Below are 14,151 nucleotides of genomic sequence, written 5' to 3' on the forward strand. Positions count from 1 at the left end.
CATGTTCTTCTGCCTTGGCTCAAATCCTGGCCAGCCACCTGCCTCTCTCCTTGCCTTCCCTGGCGGAGGGATCTTCCTCCGCTCCCCATCCAGTAGTAGCCGGGGCCCGAAGAGTAAGGCTGCTTTCACATTGGGCAGCGGAGGTGCGGTGACGGTATAGCCGCGCTATTTTTAGCGCCGCTATACCGTTGTATTTACCGCGATATTCGGGCACTAGCGGTGAGGTTTTAACCCCCGCTAGCGGCCGAAAAAGGGTTAATACCGCCTGCATTGCGGGCGGTATTACCGCGGTTTCCCATTGATTTCAATGGAAAGGAGCGGTAAACTCCCCACTCCTATACCGCTCCAAAGATGCGGCTAGCAGGACTTTTGGAGCGGTCCTGCTACCGCACCGCTTCAGTGTGAAAGCCTTCGGGGCATGATTTTTTCATGCGATATAGCAGCGCTATTTTTAGCGCTGTACCGCATGAAAAACGCCTCAATGTGAAAGGGGCCTAAGACTTGAGAGGCTGTGAGGCAGGCGGCGACGGGCAGAGAGTCTATCTATCTATCTATATTTCTATCTAGCTTTCTCTCTCCCATTTATCTATCTATCTATTTATTTATTTATCTATCTATCTATTTATTTATCTATCTTTCTTTCTCCCTTTTATCTATCTATATTTCTTTCTTTCTTCCGCTCTTCCTTTTATTTATCTGTCTGTCTATCTTTCTATCTATCTTTCTCTTTCCCGCTATCTATCTATCTATCTATCTATCTATCTATCTATCTATCTATCTATCTATCTATCTTCCTCTATCTATCTATCTATCTATCTATCTATCTATCTATCTATCTATCTATCTATCTATCTATCTATCTATCTATCCATCTATCTATCTTCCTCTATCTCTATCTATCTATCTATCTATCTATCTATCTATCTATCTATCTATCTATCTATCTATCTATCTATCTATCTATCTATCTATCTATCTTTATTTTTCCCCTCATTCTCTCTTTCTTTCTTTCTTTGTTTCTCTTTCTTTCTCCCTTCATCTTTCTTTCTTTCTTTCTTTCTTTCTTTCTTTCTTTCTTTCTTTCTTTCTTTCTTTCTTTCTTTCTTTCTTTCTCTTTCTTTCTTTCTCTCTCTCTTTCTTTCTTTTTTTCTCTTTCTTTCTCTTTCTTTCTCTCTCTTTCTTTCTTTCTTTCTTTCTTTCTTTCTTTCTTTCTCCCTTCATCTTTCTTTCTTTCTTTCTTTCTTTCTTTCTTTCTTTCTTTCTTTCTTTCTCTTTCTCCCTTCATCTTTCTTTCTTTCTTTCTTTCTTTCTTTCTTTCTTTCTTTCTTTCTTTCTTTCTTTCTTTCTTTCTTTCTTTCTTTCTTTCTCTCTCTCTTTCTCTCTTTATTTATTTATTTCTCTCTTTTTCTTTCTCCCTTCAGCATTCTTTCTTTCTTTCTCTTTTTTCTTTCTCTTTTCTCTTTTTTTCTTCCTCTTTTTTTTCTTTCTTTTTTTCCCCTCATCCTTCTTTCTTTTTCTCTTTCTTTCTTTTTTTTTCTCTCTCTCTCTCTATCTATCTTTCTTTTTTCCTTCATCCTTTCTTTCTTTCTTCCTTTCTTTCTTTCTTTCTTTCTTTCTTTCTTTCTTTCTTTCTTTCTCTCTCATCTATCTTTATTTTTCCCTTCATCTTTTCTTTCTTTCTTCCTCCCTTGATCCTTCTTTCTTTCTTTATTTCTCTTTTTTCTTTCTCTTTTTTCTTTTTTTCTTTCTCTCTCTTTCTTTCTTTCTTTCCTCCCTTCATCCTTCTTTCTTTTTCTCTTTCTTTCTTTCTTTCTTTCTTTCTTTCTTTCTTTCTTTCTTTCTTTCTTTCTTTCTTTCTCTCTCTCTCTATCTATCTTTCTTTTTTCCTTCATCTTTTCTCTCTTTTTTTCTTTCTTTCTTTCTTTCTTTTTTTTTTTCTCTCTTTTTTTTTCTCTCTCTCTCTCTCTCTCTCTCTCTCTCTCTCTCTCTCTCTCTCATCTATCTTTCTTTTTCCCTTCATCTTTTCTTTCTTTCTTCCTCCCTTGATTCTTCTTTCTTTCTTTCTCCCTTCATCCTTTCTTTATTTCTCTCTTTTTTTTCCTTTCTCCCTTTATCCTTTCTTATTTCTTTCTTTTTATCTATCTATCTATCTATCTATCTATCTATCTATCTATCTATCTATCTATCTTTCTTTCTTTCTTTCTTTCTTTCTTTCTTTCTCTCCTTATTTCTTTCTTTCGGTGATTATATTTTTAGCAAAAAAAGTCAGGTTGAAGTATTTTTTTTTTTGGTGCGCATACTGTATATTTTATATATATTTTGTTGCTTTTGCATGCATAATTGTCCCCTTGTTTCTGTTATAAAGGTAGAAGAGTGCAATATAGTCTACAATCACTCGTTAATGTCCTAAAGGTAGGTCAGTGCAATAATGTTTATAACCACTACAGAGGGAAGGTTTTATTATTTTATTTTTATCATGTTGCTGTAGTTGGTTACCTCTAGAGGGAATTTGTGTAATTGGATCATCTATCATTATGTATACTATGACTTGGAACCTAACTAACTAAAGAGTTAAGAGAAAAGGGGCGGAGGAGACAAAGGGCGTATTGTACGCAGAGAGCTTCTAAGGTTAGTGTGTCATAGGTCATTCCCGGGAAAAAGAATTAAGTGACGAAACGCAATGAAGTAGGCGGGGCTTTGGGATGTCATCGGGTTTGGGAGAGATTTGTTTATCAGTTCCAGAAGACCAGGAGGGCATAGACTGTACAGGCTGATTAAAAAGTGCTGCTTGTAAGTTTTTTTAATGCTTTATTCTTGTTTTTTTATACATCATGTGTTGATGGATTTTACATGATGCAGTTTTTCCTTGCTGTCCTCGTGTTTAACTGCAAATGTTCCTAATGCAAAACTATTGGATTTATACCTGCAAATGCTTTTTGACCTTTCTCAGAAATACTTAGGGGGGGGGGGGGGGGTTGGCACAAAGGTAGACTGAAAAAAAATGGCACATACTGGGGTAGATCCACGTACATCGGCGGGCGTAGCGTATCTAAGATACACTACGCCGCCGTAACTTATCTTTTTTTTTGTGAATCCTCAAAGAATACGGCGGCGTAGTGTATCTTTGGCGGCGTAATGGCGCGGCATTCAAATCTCTGTGATGGGGGAGTGTTTTATGTAAATACGTCGTGACCCAACGTTTTTTTTTAACTGCGCATGTGCCGTCCGTGGGGGTATCCCAGTGCGCATGATCGAAATTAAACCGGAGCAAGCCAATGTTAAAGACGGTGACGTCATTCTACGCAAATCCCTATTCGCGAACGACTTACGCAAACGACGTAAAAAAAATTCAAAATGCGAGGCGGTGAACGACGGCCATACTTAACATTGACTACGCCTCATAATAGCAGGTTTAACTATACGCCGGAAAAAGCCGAACGCAAACGACGTAAAAAAAATGCGCCGGACGTACGTTCGTGGATCGCCGTAACTAGCTAATTTGCATACTCGAAGCGGAATTCGACGGAAATTGCACCTAAAATCCGACGGCGTACTAAGACGTACGCCGGTCGAATCCATCCGAGATGCCGTCGTATCTTGTTTTGTAGGTACAAAACAAAGATACGACGCGCCAAATTTTAAATTACGCGGCGTATCAAGAGATACACCGGCGTAATTCTTTTGTGGATCTGCCCCAAAATGTGTGATGGCTGCCCTGCAGAGGGTGCAACTTGATATTTATTTGTCGCTTTAATATTGGGCAAGTGGTGAACTTATTGAACTGTGTAAAGTTGGCACCCCATGTTTATAAAACCTGAATAAAAATATACCATGCGTTTGTGCCGGCTCGGTTTCTGAGATATTAAACATTTAGGCCCAGATTCTCAAAGGCGTTACGACGGCGCAGCACCATTTGCGCCGTCGTAACTCCTCATCTGGCCCCGGGTATCTATTCGACTGATTCTTAGAATCAGTTACGCATAGATACCCATTAGATCTGACAGGCGTAAGGCTCTTACGCTGTCAGATCTTAAAAGCTATTTTTTTCCCCGCCGATAGGTGTCGCATTGTCGTTTTCCCCGTCGTCTATGCAAATGAGGTAAGTACGCGAGATTCCCGAACATACGCGTGGTCGACGCTGAGAATTTACGTTGTTTCCGTAGCGTACGCGACGCGTAAGGTTGCCCCTGCTATTATGAGGGGCAACCAATGTTAAGTATGGCCGTCGTTCCCGCGTCAAATAAAAAAAAAAATAAGGTTGTTTGCGTAAGACGTCCGTGAATGGCGCTGGACGCCATTTACGTAAACGTCTAAGCAAATGATGTCGGGCGACGTCATTTAGCGCAATGCACGTCGGGTAATTTACCCGACGGAGCATGCGCAGTACGCTTGGCGCGGGAGCGCGCCTAATTTAAATGGTGCCCGCCCCATTTGAATTGGGCGGGCTTGCGCCGAGCAATTTAACGATACACCGCCGCAAGTTTACAGATAAGTGTTCTGAGAATCAGGATGTAAACCTGTAAACCTGCGGCGGTGTAACGTAAATAACATACGTTACGCTGCCCAGGAGCAACGTAAATGTATGAGAATCTGGCCCTTAATGTAATGCAAGCCCCGCTCCCTTTGCACCTCATGTTGCTGAATTTTAAAAACAAACACGCCGTTTGTTTGTACCGCGCTTGTGCCGCAAAAATAAAAGTTTGTGGCACTTTGGTTGCGGAGATATTGTGCCTTATGGTTTTTGAAACTGCGCCCACTTTGCACCCCTTGTTGCTGAATTTTAAAAACAAACACGCCATTCGTTTGTGCCGGAAAAATAAACGTGTGTGCCGCTTTGGCTGTGGAGATATTGTGCATTATAGTTTCTGAAACCCCACCCACTTTGCACCCCATGTTGCTGAATTTTAAAAACAAACGCGCCATCCGTGTGTGCCGCAAAAATAAACGTTTGTGCCGCATTGGTTGCGGAGATATTGCGCTTTATAGTTGCTAAAACCCCGCCCACTTTTCACCCCATGTTGCTGTATTGCACCCCATGTTGCTGAATTTTAAAAACAAACACGCCATTCGTTTGTGCCGCAAAAATAAACGTTTGTGCCTCTTTGGCTGCGGAGATATTGTGCGTTATAGTTGCTGAAACCCCGCCCACTTTGCATTTGAATTTTAAAAACAAATGTGCCATTCGTTTGTGCCATGTTTGTGCTGGTTTGAGTCGCAAAAATAAACGTCTGTGCCGCTTTGGTTGCTGAGATATTGTGTGTTACATGTTGCCAGACCACACTGACGTTACACCTTGTTATTAAATCTTACATACAACTAGATTTATTTGTTCCTGGTTTGTGCAGATTTGGTGGGCGGGCACAGCTGGCTCTGGCACTAGTGAGGCAGAGCTAGCTGTCAATCAGGCGGCAGGGTGGATTTCGACAGTATTGTCGGGATCTGTCCCGGGTGCATCGCGGCTCTGCGCTGTCAGCATAAAGTGGGCAATAGCCCGCCACATGCTGAGTTTTTTTGTCACAGGAGAACATACTATATGTCATCTTGTGAACAAAGAGAGATCACCATACTGTAATCTAAGTTTTACAAATGGACGCCCTGCATTAATGGCAGTGGCGGCTGGTGCTCAAAATTTTTGGGGGGGGCGCAAACGGAAAAAAAAAAGAAAAGAAAAAAATTACAGCCTCACTGTGCCCATCAAATGCAGCCACTGTGCCATCAATTGTCACCACTGTGCCATGCCATCAAATGCAGTCACTGTGCCATGCCATCAAACACAGCCACTGTGGCATCAATTGTCACCACTGTGCCATGCCATCAAACACAGCCACTGTGGCATCAATTGTCACCACTGTGCCATGCCATCAAACGCAGTCACTGTGCCATGCCATCAAACACAGCCACTGTGGCATCAATTGTCACCACTGTGCCATGCCATCAAACGCAGCTACTGTGCCATGCCATCAAACGCAGCCACTGTGGCATCAATTGTCACCACTGTGCCATGCCATCAAACGCAGCCACTGTGCCATGCCATCAAACGCAGCCACTGTGCCATCAATTGTCACCACTGTGCCATGCCATCAAACGCAGCCACTGTGCCATCAATTATCACCACTGTGCCATGCCATCAAAAGCAGTCACTATGCCATCAATTCGCACCACTGTGCCATGCCATCAAAAGCAGTCACTATGCCATCAATTGTCACCACTGTGCCATGCCATCAAATGCAGTCACTGTGCCATGCCATCAAACGCAGCCACTGTGCCATCAATTGTCACCACTGTGCCATGCCATCAAATGCAGTCACTATGCCATCAATTCGCACCACTGTGCCATGCCATCAAACGCAGCCACTGTGCCATGCCATCAAACGCAGTCACTCTGCCATGCCATCAATTGTCACCACTGTGCCATGCCATCAAACGCAGCCACTGTGCCACTCAATTGTCGCCACTGTGCCCATTGTTGCCACTGTGCATGTCATTGTGCCCTTTAATTGTTGCCACTGTGCCCATTGTCACCACTGCGCCCATTGATGCCACTGTGCCCTTTGTCCCACTGTCGCCGCTGTGCCCTGTAAAATGCACTTACCTTTCTCCTTCCACGTCCCTCGATGTCTTCTCCCGCCTTGGTGACACTTCAGCCAATCAGGTTACCGATAACCAGAATCGGTGAACCTGATTGGCTGAGACGGCCGTCAGTCTTATCCAAGGGACGCAGCCCCCGTACGTTCCGAGGATAAGCATCCGGGAGACGAGGGCTGTACTCGGAAAGCTGGCTCTGATAGGCACTTCCGCACAGCCAACCAGCTGCCGTTATTCAGGTGGTCGACACTCAAGGTCCGGCTATCTGAATAGACCAGCGGCAGCTGGCAACAATAACATACAATCATGCAATGCATGAATGTATGTTATTTCAGTGGCGGTGCGGAGCCAGAGGGGGCGGCGCTCCAGTGCCCTCTATAGACGCACCGCCACTGATCAATGGAGTCAGGACCTACGGCTGGTGGGATCCTTCCTAGGCAGCCTTGTAATTCTACTACTTCTAACATGTCTGTGATTTCTGCTGTTGATCAACAGGATTCAGTCAGATTGGCCAACTCTGCGAAATGTGAGGTTTACGTTTGTTTTGAGGGGCCTCTGGGTGCGAACCTGAAGCCAGAAGTCTGTGAAATTTTTTGGAAGGGTAGTATGTGGAGATATTCTCTCTGCTACCCCTGGAAATGTTTTATCTGGATAGGGTCAAGCCAGAGGAGAGCAAAAAGGAGGATGAAGAAAAACGGCGGTACAGGCTTATCCCGCTGACCTTCCTTAACCACTTAAGCCCCGGACCAAAATGCAGCTAAAGGACCTTGCCCCTTTTTGCAAATCGGCACTGCGTCGCTTTAACTGACAATTGCGTGGTCATGCGACGTGGCTCCCAAACAAAATTGGTGTCCTTTTTTCCCCACAAATAGAGCTTTCTTTTGGTGGTATTTGATCACCTCTGCGGTTTTTATTTTTTGCGCTATAAACAAAAATAGAGCGACAATTTTGAAAAAAAATCTATATTTTTTACTTTTTGCTATAATAAATTTCCCCAAAAATATATAAAAAAAAAATTTTTTTTCCTCAGTTTAGGCCGATACGTATTATTCTACCTGTTTTTGGTAAAAAAAATCGCAATAAGCGTTTATCGGTTGGTTTGCGCAAAATTTATAGCGTTTACAAAATAGGGGATAGTTTTATTGCATTTTCATAAAAAAAATTTTTTTTACTACTAATGGCGGCGATCAGCGATTTTTTTCGTGACTGCGACATTATGGCGGACACTTCGGACAATTTTGACACATTTTTGGGACCATTGTCATTTTCACAGCAAAAAATGCATTTAAATTGCATTCTTTATTGTGAAAATGACAGTTGCAGTTTGGGAGTTAAACACAGGGGGCGCTGTAGGAGTTAGGGTTCACCTAGTGTGTGTTTACAACAGTAGGGGGGTGTGGCTGTAGGAGTGACGTCATCGATCGAGTCTTCCCTATAAAAGGGATCACTCGATCAATGCGCCGCCACAGTGAAGTTCGGGGAAGCCGTGTTTACCTACGGCTCTCCCCATTCTTCAGCTCCGGGGAGCGATCACGACGGGGCGGCTATAAACGAATAGCCGCGCCGTCGTCCCGGATCGCTCCCCGAGGCTTACCGACCGCCGCATGTACGGGGGGGGTCCTGATCGGACCCCCGACCCACGTCAAGCAGAGCACGTACAAGTACGTACATGTGCCTATCGGTGCCATTCTGCTGACATATATTTACATGAGGAGGTCGGCAAGTGGTTAAATACGCCGATCCCAAATCTAATCAGCGGCTCCTCCGGGGGTAGCGCTACACATGCATAATTGTCCCCTTGTTCATGTTGGAAAGGTAGAAGAGTGCAATATAGTTTACAATCACTCGTTAATGTCCTAAAGGTAGGTCAGTGCAATAATGTTTAGACCCCATTCACACCTAGGCGTTTTTACGCCTGTAGCGCTACGCCGCTGCCGCCAGAGGGCTGAAAACAGATGTCCCTCTATGGAGATGGTTCACATCTCCACGCCGAACGCCTGTCGCCTGCCGCGTGAAAAAAGGTCCCGGACCTTTTTTTCAGGCGTCTTCGAGCGTTCGGCTAGGAGATGGCAATCATCTCCATAGAGGGGGTCATCTTGGGGCACATCTAGGCGGACAATACCGGCGTTTTGTCGCCGCAAATCGCGGTACAAAACGCCGCTATTTTTACCGCGATTTGCGGCGACAAAACGCCGCGATTTCGTCCGCCTAGATGTGAATGCAGCCTTATACCCACTACAGAGGGAAGGTTTTATTATTTTATTTGTATCATGTTGCTGTAGTTGGTTACCTCTAGAGGGAATTTGTGTAATTGGATCATCTATCTATCATTATGTAATACTATAACCTAACTAACTAAAGAGTTAAGATAGTAGGTGCGCAAGATACAAAGGGCGCATTGTACGCAGATAGCTTCCAAGGTTAGCGTCTCATAGGTCACTTCCAAGAAAAATCATTAAGTGACGAAACGCAATGAAGTAGGCGGGGCTTGGAATGTCATCATATTAGGGAGAGATTTGTTAATCAGCCAGAAGACCAGGAGGGCGTATTAAAAGGTGCTGCTTGAGGACCCCCCCCCCCCCCCCCCCCATGTAAGTTTTAATGCTTTTTTTATTTTTTTTTATTTTTTATATATAAAGTGTTGAAGGATTTTACATGCTGCAGTTTTTTCTTGCTGTCCTCGTGTTTAACTGCAAATGTTCTTAATGCAAAACTATTGGATTTATACCTTCAAATGCTTTTTGACCTTTCTCAGAAATAATATACCTAAGGGGGGGGGTGCGGAGATATTGTGCGTTACAGTTGCTGAAACCCGCCCACTTTGCACCCCACGTTGCTAAATTTTAAAATCAAACGCGCCATTCGTTTGTGCCACAAAAAAAAAACATTTGTGCCACTTTGGTTGCAGAGATATTGGCCCGGATTCACAGACACTGGCGCATATTTATGCCGCTGTAGCGTATCTCCTTTACGCTACGCCGAGGCAGCGCAGAGAGGCAAGCACTGAATTCACAAAGCACTTCCTCCCAAATCTGCGCTGGGTTTCTCAGGCGTAAGTTGGCGTAAATGGAAGTGGGTGTGAGCCATGCTAATGAGGCGTGACCCCATGCAAATGATAGGCCGATCGCCAGACAGATACGTATCGCCAACTGCGCATGCGCTGTCCCGTGGGCGCATCTCATTGCGCATGCTCACAATCACGTCGGAACAACTGCCTAAGATACGCCGGATCACTGCCTACTGCGTGAACGTAACCTACCTACGCCCAGCCCTATTCACGTACAACGTAAACTACGTAAAATACGCCAGCTTGAGTTCCCTGGTGCAGACCTTTGCATGGATGCTGCTGAGTTACACCTCCTTTATGGGGCATAACTTTACGCCGTACGTACAACTTACGCGCACCAGTCGTAGCCTGCATCGGGCGCAAGTACGATCGTGAATCGGCGTATCCCCCTCATTTGCATATTTGAATAGAAAATCAATGGGAGCGCCACATGCGTCCAGTGTAAATATGCGCCCACGATACGCCGGCATAGGCAAGTTACGTCGGTCGAATGAAGCCTATTTTTAGGCGTATCTAGTTTGTGGGTCGGCGCATAGATACGATGGCGCACATTTGTACTTACGACGGCGTATCTTGAGATACGTTGGCGCAAGTGCTTTGTGAATCCGGGCCATTGTGCGTTATTAGTTGCTGAATTTTGTTTGTGCCGCAAAAATAAACCTTTGTGCAACTTTGGTTGCAGAGATATTGTGCGTTATAGTTGCTGAAACCCCGCCCACTTTGCACCCCATGTCGCTGAATTTTAAAAACAAACGCGCCATTCGATTGTGCCGCAAAAATAAACGTTTGTGCCGCTTTGGTTTTCATCGGTCAAAACCGATCGTGTGTGGGCCCCATAGGTTATTTATCCATCGGTTAAAAAAAAGCCAACTTGCTTTTAATTTAACCGATGGATTCCTAACCGATGGGAAAAAAACGATCGTTTGTAGGCACGTCCATCGGTTAAAAATCCAGGCATGCTCAGAATCAAGTCGACGCGTGCTTGGAAGCATTGAACTTCATTTTTTTCAGCACGTCGTTGTGTTTTACGTCACCGCGTTCTGACACAATCGTTTTTTTAACCGATGGTGTGTGGGCGCAACGAAACATCAGTCAGCTTCATCGGTTAACCGACGACAACGGTCCATCAGACCGTTCTCATCGGATGGACTGATCGTGTGTACGAGGCTTTATATGTTGCCAAACCACACTGACTTTACACTTCGTTATTAAATCTTACATACAACTAGATTTATCTGTTCCCGTTTGGTGGATATTGTACATTTCTCTCACTTCTCGATCCTCTCCCTGCAGGGATGCGCCCCCCCACTTCCGATTCTCTAGATCTGACTGGAAGAACAGACAGGGAGGAACGGACGGGGGAGGGGGCGGGCACAGCTGGCTCTGGCTCTAGTGAGGCAGAGCCAGCTGTCAATCAGGCGGCAGGGTGGATCTCGACAGTATTGTCGGGATCTGTCCCAGCTGCAGCACGGCTCTGCGCTGTCAGCATATAGTAGGCAATAGCCCGCCACATGCTGAGTTTTTTTGTCACAGGAGAACATACTATATGTCATCCTGTGTACAAAAAGAGATCACCATACTGCAACCTAAGTTTTACCATTTACTTTCTTTTTTTTTTTTTAACCACTTAAGACCCGGACCAAAATGCAGCTAAAGGACCTTGCCCCTTTTTGCGATTCGGCACTGCGTCGCTTAAACTGACAATTGCGCGGTCGTGCGACGTGGCTCCCAAACAAAATTGGCGTCTTTTTTCCCCCACAAATAGAGCTTTCTTTTGGTGGTATTCGATCACCTCTGCGGTTTTTATTTTTTGCGCTATAAACAAAAATAGAGCGACAATTTTGAAAACATTTCAATATTTTTTACTTTTTGCTCTAATAAATATCCCCCAAAAATATATAAAAAAAAATGTTTGTTCCTCAGTTTAGGCCGATACGTATTCTTCTACATATTTTTGGTAAAAAAAAAAACGCCATAAGCGTTTATCGTTTGGTTTGCGCAAAATTTATAGCGTTTACAAAATAGGGGGTATTTTATGGCATTTTAATAAAAAAAATTTTTTTTACTAGTAATGGTGGCGATCAGTGATTTTTTCCGGTACTGCGACATTATGGCGGACACTTCGGACACTTTTGACACATTTTTGGGACCATTGGCATTTTTATAGCGATCCGTGCTATAAAAATGCATTGGATTACTATAAAAATGCCACTGGCAGTGAAGGGGTTAACACTAGGGGGCGGGGAAGGGGTTAAGTATGTTCCCTGGGTGTGTTCTAACTGTAGGGGGGGTGGGACTGACTAGGGGAAATGACTGATCGCTGTTCATAAATTTTTTTTTTTTTAAAGATAATGTAAGCGGCCCGGGGGGAAATCTCCACTTTTCCACCTGGGCCAGTCCGCCCCTGCATGATGTCAAGTTTTTGTTCCTTGCGGCTCCGCATGGCCTTCCCGGATATGCTCGTTGTGTGGCCCAACATCATTGTTCAGCCGACTTGATGTTTGGCTTAGGGTGCCCACGTGTCCCGGATTGCCCGGGACTGTCCCGCAATTGACATGTCTGTCCTGGGTCCCGGACACCTTCATTCCGGGACAATACAGTGTCCCGGAATAAAATAGAGGACACAGCCACCCCCTACTAACTAATAACTACATTTCCGGAACTGGTTGCTAGGGCCGGCGCTGCCTGGCGTCTTGCAACCAGTGACAATTTACTCTCGGACAGTGAGACCGGGAGCGAGGCCTGCGCCTAGTGCAGCACTGCTGTCCCCACCCACCTCAGCACCTCCTCCTTCTCCGTACCAAGCACAAAGCAGCAGGGACTGGTGTGATCTTCACTCTCCAGATAGTGACGCCACTCCTTTCCTGTAATGCACGTGGCTCATACAGAGGGAGTGACAGCAGCACTGCATCTGGTGGCAGGCTATGGGTGGCAAGCGGCACTGCATCTGGTGGCAGGATTTGGGTGGCAAGCGGCACTGCATCTGGTGGCAGGCTATGGGTGGCAAGCGGCACTGCATCTGGTGGCAGGCTATGGGTGGCAAGCGGCACTGCATCTGGTGGCAGGATTTGGGTGGCAAGCGGCACTGCATCTGGTGGCAGGCTATGGGTGGCAAGCGGCACTGCATCTGGTGGCAGGCTATGGGTGGCAAGCGGCACTGCATCTGGTGGCAGGATTTGGGTGGCAAGCGGCACTGCATCTGGTGGCAGGCTATGGGTGGCAAGCGGCACTGCATCTGGTGGCAGGATTTGGGTGGCAAGCGGCACTGCATCTGGTGGCAGGCTATGGGTGGCAAGCGGCACCACATATGGTGGCAAGTGACATATTCAGCTGACAAATAACCCACCTCCAAATTCCCCATTAACCCAGAGACTACATTTCCCCCCCCCGCCCCCCCCTCATCTCCCATTCCCATTGGGGGGAAGGTGAGGGGGGTGGGGTGTCCCTGAATGGCAGTTTCGAAATGTGGTCACCCTAGTTTGGCTAGGCTCAATAAGGCCCGCAGGAAGGTTAATATGGAAGTAGGGAGATTTGTAGTTAGGAACGGGGGCCTGGTTATCCGGCATTTGGAACTGGAAACAGATACTTGGCGATACCTTCAGGGTGACGGGGCACGCCTCAATGCGGTGGGAATTAATTTGTGGGCCCTGGGGTCGCAGGATGGTATTCAGAGAGCTTTGAGGGTGTGATGGGGCATTCTAGGGTAAGGTCTTCCCCTTGGGCGCTGTGGCAGAGGTTGGTCTTTGCTGGCGAATGAAGAAACCTTGGATAAGGAAGGGTTCGGGACTGTCATAAACCAGGTGTAACCAGACTTGTGTGGATTACAAGAGGAAACCAAAACGTATGTAAAAGTGAATGATATAAAGTTTATTAACCACTTGAGATCCGCGCTATGGTCGAAAGACGTCCACGGCGCGGCTCTCAAGTGCCGGGTGGACGTCCTGTCGTTGTTGTTCCCTGTGCGCGCCACTGGGGGCGCGCAGCGGGGAAACAACATGCCCGGCGCATCGTTCGGGAGCCGATGCGAGTGCCTGGCGGGCGCGATGTCCGCCAGACACCCGCGATCGTCGGTGACACAGCAGGACGTGGAGCTCTGTGTGTAAACACAGAGCTCCACGTCCTGTCAGGGAGAGAGGGGACCGATCTGTGTCCCTTGTACATAGGGACACAGCATCGGTCACCTCCCCCAGTCAGTCCCCTCCCCCCACACAGTTAGAACACAATGAGGGAACACATTTAACCCCTTCCTCACCCCCTGGTGTCAACTCCTTCACTGCCTGTCACGTTTATACAGTAATTAGTGCATTTTTATAGCACTGATCGCTGTATAAATGTGAATGGTCCCAAAATTGTGTCAAAAGTGTCCGATACGTCCGCCGCAATATCGCAGCCCTGACAAAAAAATCGCAAATCGCCGACATTACAAGTAAAAAAAAAAAAAAAAAGAAAAATCATAAATCTATCCCCCATTTTGTAGGCGCTATAACTTTTGCGCAAAC

At 45.7% G+C, this 14,151-nt stretch overlaps 1 protein-coding gene across 2 annotated transcripts in view; it reads left to right on the forward strand.

The window, feature by feature from the left end:
- Nucleotides 1-2,686: 2,686 nt before the first annotated feature.
- Nucleotides 2,687-14,151, forward strand: part of LOC120941638 (cytochrome P450 2C39-like) — a 51,416-nt gene continuing 39,951 nt past the window's right edge. The window contains exon 1 of one of the 2 annotated variants that reach the window (XM_040355165.1): nucleotides 2,687-2,790. The gene's annotated coding sequence lies outside the window, so the exon portion shown is untranslated. The remainder of the gene's footprint in view (nucleotides 2,791-14,151) is intronic. The other variant, XM_040355166.1, reaches the window with a different exon arrangement.

The sequence above is a fragment of the Rana temporaria genome, chromosome 5, assembly GCF_905171775.1.
Source record: "Rana temporaria chromosome 5, aRanTem1.1, whole genome shotgun sequence".
In the NCBI taxonomy this organism is placed as follows: Eukaryota; Metazoa; Chordata; class Amphibia; order Anura; family Ranidae; genus Rana; species Rana temporaria.